This window comes from Taudactylus pleione, unplaced genomic scaffold (genome assembly GCF_031769625.1).
Source record: "Taudactylus pleione unplaced genomic scaffold, aTauple2 ptg000497l, whole genome shotgun sequence".
NCBI classification, from domain to species: domain Eukaryota; kingdom Metazoa; phylum Chordata; class Amphibia; order Anura; family Myobatrachidae; genus Taudactylus; species Taudactylus pleione.
Genome location: NW_028284899.1, coordinates 2550706 through 2558520, shown reverse-complemented (window position 1 = coordinate 2558520; position 7815 = coordinate 2550706).

Sequence of the window (7815 nt, the reverse complement as noted above, 5' to 3'; positions counted from 1 at the left end):
GTTTGAGTCTGTCAAACCTCCCTCTCTGATATCTGATGATTTTATACTTTCCTGTTTCATGTATCTTGCTATGTATGTGATAGGGGTTGGCCACTTTGCAAGATCTCAGCACTCGTAGGGCTCCATTTAACAACGTTACTAATTGGCAGCAGCGTTCCTCATTTAGTATCACAGTAATACTAATGAATATGCCCCAGAATTTACTATAACCTACCAGTCTGGCGAGGTCCAGCGGTGTCTTCCTCCTCTGTGGTGTCTCCTCCTGTGTTATCAGCAGCCTAGCACTGCCGGCGACAGGTTGCTAAGCAATGCTCATGTGTGATGGCCGTCTGGTATCATGCACATTGTGTTTTTTTAACCCGCCAGGGACTCAGGAAAGTTTGGAAGGCTTCGCTGAAGCCGGGAAAGCTTAGCTGGGTCTCCATTGGGGACTGTACTGTTGTGGTACAATATAAAAAAAAAAGGTAAGCTAAGCTAAATAGTAAACGATTGCCATAACCAATTTGTAGCATCAAAACACAGTGCTAAAGGGGTTATGGCACATTCTTAAATGGTGCCCTTATTGGGTAAACCCTCTGCAGAGCCGGCCCTTGCCAAATTAGTACCCTAGGCAAGATTTTGGGAAGTGCCCCCCATAGGAAGCGCGTGGCCTCACAGAGGGGGCGTGGTCTCACTGTGCTGTAGCCCCTTCCCCTTCTGGGTGAGGAGTACTCCTCACCCAGCACAGATCACATCACAGCACACATCAACCATCCCAGCACTTTTCTACCAGCACAGTATCCCTCACCTAGCACTCCTGTCCCAGCACAGCACCCCTCTCACAGCACAGCCCCCCTCTCCCAGCACAGCCCCCCTCTCACAGCACAGCCCCCCTCTCACAGCACAGCACTCCTGTCCCAGCACAGCACCCCTCTCCCAGCACAGCCCCCCTCTCACAGCACAGCCCCCGCGCTAACCACTAGCCGTCGTCCAGGTGCCCCCTTCCCCGCAAACTGCCGCTGCCCGCTTACTGTTTGCTGCTGCCAGGCCCGATCGGAGCTGTCAGCTGAAATCCGATCATGGATACTGCACAGTGACAGTAGCAGCTGCCATAGTCTCTGCCCAGCCAGCAGCAGGTGCCCCAGCCGTGCCTGCCCCAAACCCCTAGGTGGGCTTGGGTGCCCCTAGGCATTCCAAATGCCCTAGGCATTTGCTTAGTTTGTCTATGCCTAGGGCCGGCTCTGACCCTCTGTGTATCAGTTTACCGGAGATCAAGTCCCCCGACATTGCCTTGTAGCTTTAATGGGCATGTTTATTAACCACTATATACTAAGTTTATAAAGCTCCAAAAAGCTTTGTGAAATGCGGTGATAAGAAATTTTACTTGTCAAGTCTAAAATAGTGGACTTCATAACTATATCCCTAATGCAGAGAGAGCACTGTATTCCAGTTCCCAATGGTTTGTGCACAATAGAGGATCTGTAGAAGCCAACTTGCATAGTACTCTGTACTGATGCACTACATTTCCCAGAATGACAGGAGTGCAGATATTGTTTAGATTGTTTGCATTTGTGATAGAGCTCCTCAATAATTAATGCAATGTAAACAAAAGGGTGTGTATTTTATATAACACATGCAATAAGAGGTATTGATGTGTATAGTTGATCAATGTTTAAAAAGGACCAATCTTTTGAAACGGATGTTTGTCCTTGTATAAGTCAGGGGCAGTTTGCAGCTATGACCCTCCACTCCTCCTATGTTCCCCAACTGTAAACAGATCAACATTGAGGTTTATGCAACGGTTCATTTTTTTTCTATTCTCTTTAAATGTACAACATTGAAATAGAAAACAAACAGGACCAAGTAAAAGAAACAAAAAAACAAAAACAAAGGATATATACATGTTGAGTCTCCCATATCCGTAACTCTAAAAACCGAAATATTCCAAACAACTGAATATTTTTGGCAGCCGTAACCTGACGCCACTAGTATCAATGGCCAATGGCTAGCGGTGTGGGAGTGGTCCACACGCCGGACCCCCCCACAGGACACGCCTGACGCCCACGACACTGGCAGTACCTGACAGACCCAATCGCAACACCTGCTACCCCCCCCACGCACGACACCCGCAGCAACGGCCGGACCCCCCCCCCCGGCGACACCCACCCACTCCAAACACCGGACCCCCCACAGGTATTCCGAAAACTAAATTATTTAAGATGCAAAATGCTCCTGGTCCAGAGCATTTCGAATATGGAGACTCAACCTGTGTACTCGTACATACATATACAGACAAGTACACAAAGAATCAAATAGATTGGGTAACTGAAATCTAGGAATGTATGGGAGCAAACGTCAATCGAATGTTAGCTCCCCAGTGCTGGAAAATGGTAATTCAGATAAATTGGTTAAAGCAAACATGTTTTTCGAAGGATTAACACAATGTATAGTATTGGAGCAATTTATAATGTGGGTACATCAGCAGCTATCAGAGACATTCGCTGTGGTCCGCATTTTAATGATCAGAGCAACAATACTCATAGATTTCTGTGGGAACTGTGGTAATGCCCCATTTAGTAAGATTCAAGGCGGCTTGGTCCCATTAACCATATAACCATATAATCTTTAGATACGGTGAGCCATTGTAGCTTCTAGGCTAGACAAACACATTTATTTCATAGACGGATCACTCTCCAGTAATTACCCCCGTCCAATAGCCATGCATGCACAGTAGCTCAGTCGGGTCCGAGCTATCACTTTATATCCTTCATTAGCATAGGTTCTTAGTGGAGCTCCTGTCTCGGTGCCTCCCTCATAGTAAATAGCCCAGAAAAAGCATTTTCAAATCACAGAGATGTGGCAATAAGGAACTCCTGTAGTAGTGCCCCCACTGGTAATGCCCCCTGTAGTAATGCCCCCAGTGGTAGTCCCCCAGTGGTAATGCCTCCATTAGTACAGTAGCAATGCCCCCTGTAGTAGTGCCCCCAGTGGTAATGTCCCTTGTAGTAGTGCCCCCAATAGTACAGTAGCAATGCCCCCAGTAGTAGTATCCCCAGTGGTAGTGCCCCCTGTAGTAGTGCCCCTTACACAAATAAAACCAGTAACAATACTTACCTTAAGCCCCGCTCCTGCGTCCTCTGTTGTCCGTCTGGCTGCCCGCTCCTCGGAACTATGGGACATGCATCATGACATCTCTGCCATAGTGCACACTGCGGGAGCCAGAACCTGGAGCTCTGGAGTGAACTCGCTGCGGGGAAGGAGCCGAGCGTCCGCTGGTAACACAATCTCAGCAGACGCCCACCATCTCCCTGCGGCGCCGGGCTGACAGGCTGGGTCAGGTGGGCCAGAGGAGGCGGAACTGGTTCAGTCTCCTAATAGAACTGACGGACAGCAGTTCCACCCCACTTTAACCCCTGCTTGACACATATAATAAATAGGCCCCTAAAGTTCTGAAAGCGCTAGAAGGAGACCCAGGGGGAGATGTATCAATCCTTCGAGACATTGCCCATAACAACCAATCAGCTTCTAACTGTCATTTTACAGGTTGTATTTGAAAAATGACAGGAGCTGATTGGTTAGTACTTAATCTATCTCCACTTATCTGTCTCCAAGCTTTGATACATCTCCTCCTATATCTTGAAGGTTTGATACATCTCCCCTCCAGCATTTTGATAGCTTTTATTTATTTTTTATTTTTTTATTTGTTTTTCATTTTTCAGACAATATTGTCATGGGTGGGAGACATTGGAAGAAAACTGCTTGTATAATGGTTGACAAGATGCTATACAAAAATGACGCCTTGCAATATAAGACCACAGGTGGAGATGGTGAGAACTTAATCCAACCATGCAGATGGTTAATATGGAAATAAACAAAGGGATATTTCCAGGGGCAAATTGTTTAAACATGGGATTGTGTCTGGCTGTAGGCTCAGTTGGCAACCACAACGCCTCCGATTGTTATCACAGTGTTACAATTACAATGATGTAGTCGACACTGGGTGATCTGCTGACCTGCTGGATTCTCCAGGTAAATAATAACTTGCTCTCTTCCCTGGTCATACTTTAGCAGTTTTATACTGCATTTATGGGTATCTTCTGGAACACAGCACAAAAGTTAAATTTTGTTTTAGGTGGCCTTATCCATTTAATAATTAGTAAAAAATGGGGAGGGGGGAGGGCTGCACATCCTAATCTCAAACATAAGACGTGCTACCATGCTGAGACCTATAGTTCTACAGCAGAAAAAAAGGGGGAGCTGCAGGTGCACACTATGGGGGTCATTCAGAGTCGGTCGCAAGCGCTGAGCGCTCACAACCGACTCGATGTTGCCCCACTGGGCATGCGCACGACCGCGCCGGCTCCGTCGTGCGCATGTGCGAGACCAGGTTAGCGACGGACGCTCCGTCGCTAGGGGTCTCGCAGCAGACGGGGCGAGCTGTCGATGGTGAGTGACAGCTCGCCCTGTTTGGGAGGCGGGCAGGGGGCGTGCCTGCCCAAACGGAGGCGTTCCCGCCGTAACGATTGCCGTTTGGAGGCGGCCCCACTGACATCATTGCTGATGTCAGTGGGGAGCTTCCTGCTAGATCAGAGCAGGAAGCTCCCTGCGGCTGACGAGTGCCCAGACCCAACCTTAGGGTCTGGTCGTAAGCCCCGATGGTCGCGATGGTCTTGACCATCACCCATGTCGGGCGCTAGAGCTGTGGGTGTTAACCCACAGCTTAGCGATCGACAAGGAGGCGGCCGTTCAGGATGCAAGGGGCTGCCCTGATTCAGTGCGACCGCTTGCAACTAACGTCCGCCTGTGAATGAGGTCCTATATGCACTGATAATTATACTAATCAAAATATTTATAATAAACTCCAACAATTAACATGGTTTTTTAAGTAAGGTTTCTTAGTACATGTTTGGCCACGTACCACGCCACGGTAACCCTCATATGGTGGGTCCCTAACATCCCTAGTACTAACACATTAAATAAAGTTAATTATCACATATACAGTAGGTGATTTTAAAAAGTATCCTTTCTTTATAGGCAAATTAAAGTGGAAACTGCGAACATGGAGGATCTATAAACTGCCAGCAATAATAAAACATACAATAACATGAAGCAAGAGTCTGTGCATTGAATGATCTCAGATTTTGCTGAGACCTTGGAAGTGTATTTTCAAAAATTCTTGCCGCAAAAGTGGGTGGTCCGGGGGTGTGATGATGCAATTTGCACTGAATCGCTCATCGTAGCCCCATCCCCTGCTTTATAATGCCAGTAATACCAGCATTATAAAGCAAGGGGCGGGGCCGCAATGACATGATCGCGTCGGCACGCCCCCGCTCCGCCTACATAAACCACCCCCACCCTCCCTGTTGCACTGACCCAGCAGCCGCTGCCCGGAGGGGGCTTCAAAAATGTAGGTAAGTATGCCATGAATGCCAGAGTAGAAGGCCCAAGTTGGAGGTACAGGGGGCGTGGTGTAGTGTATTGTGTCAGCATGGCCCTGCCGCTTGCTGTACATCGCCCAGTTTCTCTGCATTATGCAGCGGAGGCAGGGCCGGCTCTAGGGATTTTTGACCTGAGCGGTCGCACAGGGGCGCCACCCATAGAGGGTGCACCCCTCCCCAACATCCCAATTTCAGCGGGACATTACTGTCCCGCTGTTCCACCTGTGGGCCGAAGTGGCCCGTGGGTGGTTAAATCTGGAGGTTGGGGACCCCCCCACTGCCGCAGCTGTGCCGGACTCCGGGAGACGGCTGGAGGAAGCCCAACTAGTGAGGCCCACCACAGCCTGACGTTATTTGGAGGCGGACACGCCTCCTAATAACATCATGTAGGGGGCGTGGCCTATGGTAATTAGGCCACGTCGGCAGAGAGGGGACGTGGCAGCTGGGAAAGTGGGTGGCACGAGGGTGTGATGGTATGATCACGTCATCGAAGCCGCGCTCCCCGCTATACAGTGCAGAGAAAACAGACATTGTATAGCGGGGGGCAGGGCTACGATTACGCAATTCACGTCATTGGACCCCGTATGGCCGCCTACTTGTGCTCTTTAAGTGGGCGGCCGCAGGGGGATGCGCTTGGATGGAGGGGGGGCCACGGGGGGGGGTCCAGGCAGTGCAGGAGACGACTACTTTTCCAGGTGGCCGAGAGCTGCACCCGATTTTCGGGAGCATCTCGGCCTTTTCGGGAGAGTAGGTAAGTGTGGTGTAGATCAATAACATCCTCGGTGTGCCCTTGGAGAGGGCAGACAGAATGAGCGTCGTTTCATCCTGCAGCACTACAATTAGCACGTCACCGGCAATGTGCAAAACAGAGTGTAACATGTCTAACTGGTTTTTCAGGCTCTCATTGCCAGCGCAACATGCAGCTCTGAAACAGGTTAAAGTGCAGTTGCTAAAAAAAAAACAGCCTGGATATTATTACAGGAGGCAAACATGTTATTGTGTAATTCAACAACCCAACTTAAATAACATTGTTTTATTGGTTTTACATTTCAGTAAGCACTCTGGGCCTGATTCAGAGACCACCCACAGATATTGCGAGCGGCCAGGATGATGTTCAGGATGGTCAAGACCATCGCGACCATCGGGGCTTGCGACGAGACCCTTGTGGTAGAGTCTTGTGGCTGCAAGCCCCAGAGAGCTTCTGGCTCTAATAGAGCCGGAAGCTCTCCCACTGACATCACCGGTGATGTCAGTGGGGCCGCCCACAAACGGCAGGCGTTCGCATGGGAACGCCTCCGTTTGTGAAGCCACCACCCCGCCACGCCTACAAAACGGGGCGAACTGTCGGTCAACATCGACAGCCGGCCCTTTTGTAGTGAGCCACGGAGCGAGAGAATTTCTCTCTCGCTCAGGGGCTTGCACACACGCAGAGCGGCCGCTGCGCGTGCGCAGAACACACCATCCACCCGCTCGCGAGTGCTCAAGCGCTTGCAAGTGGGTCTGAATCAGGCCCTCTGTCTTTATTTAGAAGTGTACATGCCCCTTTCAGCTGCATGTCAGGACTATGGGGCATATCCAATTCATACTTTCCTACTCTTCCGAAATGGTCGGGAGCCTCCGAAAAATCGTGTGTCGCCCCTGGCCCCTTGGAAGAGTGGGCAAGTCTCCTGGCCGGCAACCCCCCCCCGCCAGCATCTGTTCTTACCTTGCAGTAGGTGGCCGGTCCAAGGGGAAACGATGACGCGATTCCTGCTGAATCACATCATCATGGCCCTGCCCCCGGCTACACAGTGCCAGTAATCTTGGCATTGTGTAGCTGGGGCATGATGACGTGATTGTGCGGTCAGGCCCCGCCCACAAAACAACACCACGCCCCCTAGCTGTGCCGAGCTGGCTGCCTCTCTCGGAAGAGGCAGCCGGAATGGTCGGCAAACGTGATCCAATTGGGTGCGAGGATTAGCGAGATAAGAAACCTCACGCCCAATTTTGGATTACCATGGGTATGCACACTCCCGATACCTGCGCTATCCAATAAAAATAGCGAGGGTCTCCGTGGATCCTGGTGGCCTCCCCTCCATTTTGTCACTGGGGAGGTGGCAGCTGGGAGTCCCGGGGGCTGCTGGGAGGCTCCAGGGACTGCAGGAAGGTGCAAGGGCTGTTGGGAGATGTAGTTCTTCCAGCATACATTAATTTATTGATCCAGCGCATTATACTTCCAAACCAATTTTATAAAGCATCTGGCACACCCCAAATGACAGCCTTATTTATTTCATGCACCTGAATAATACTGCCAGATTGATTGATCAGTGGCCATTTTTTGTTTGTTGTTGTGAGATGCATGCATTAGCCAGTATTAGGAGGGCATGCTGGTTCTAGTAGTGCTAGTAGGAGTTCCCAG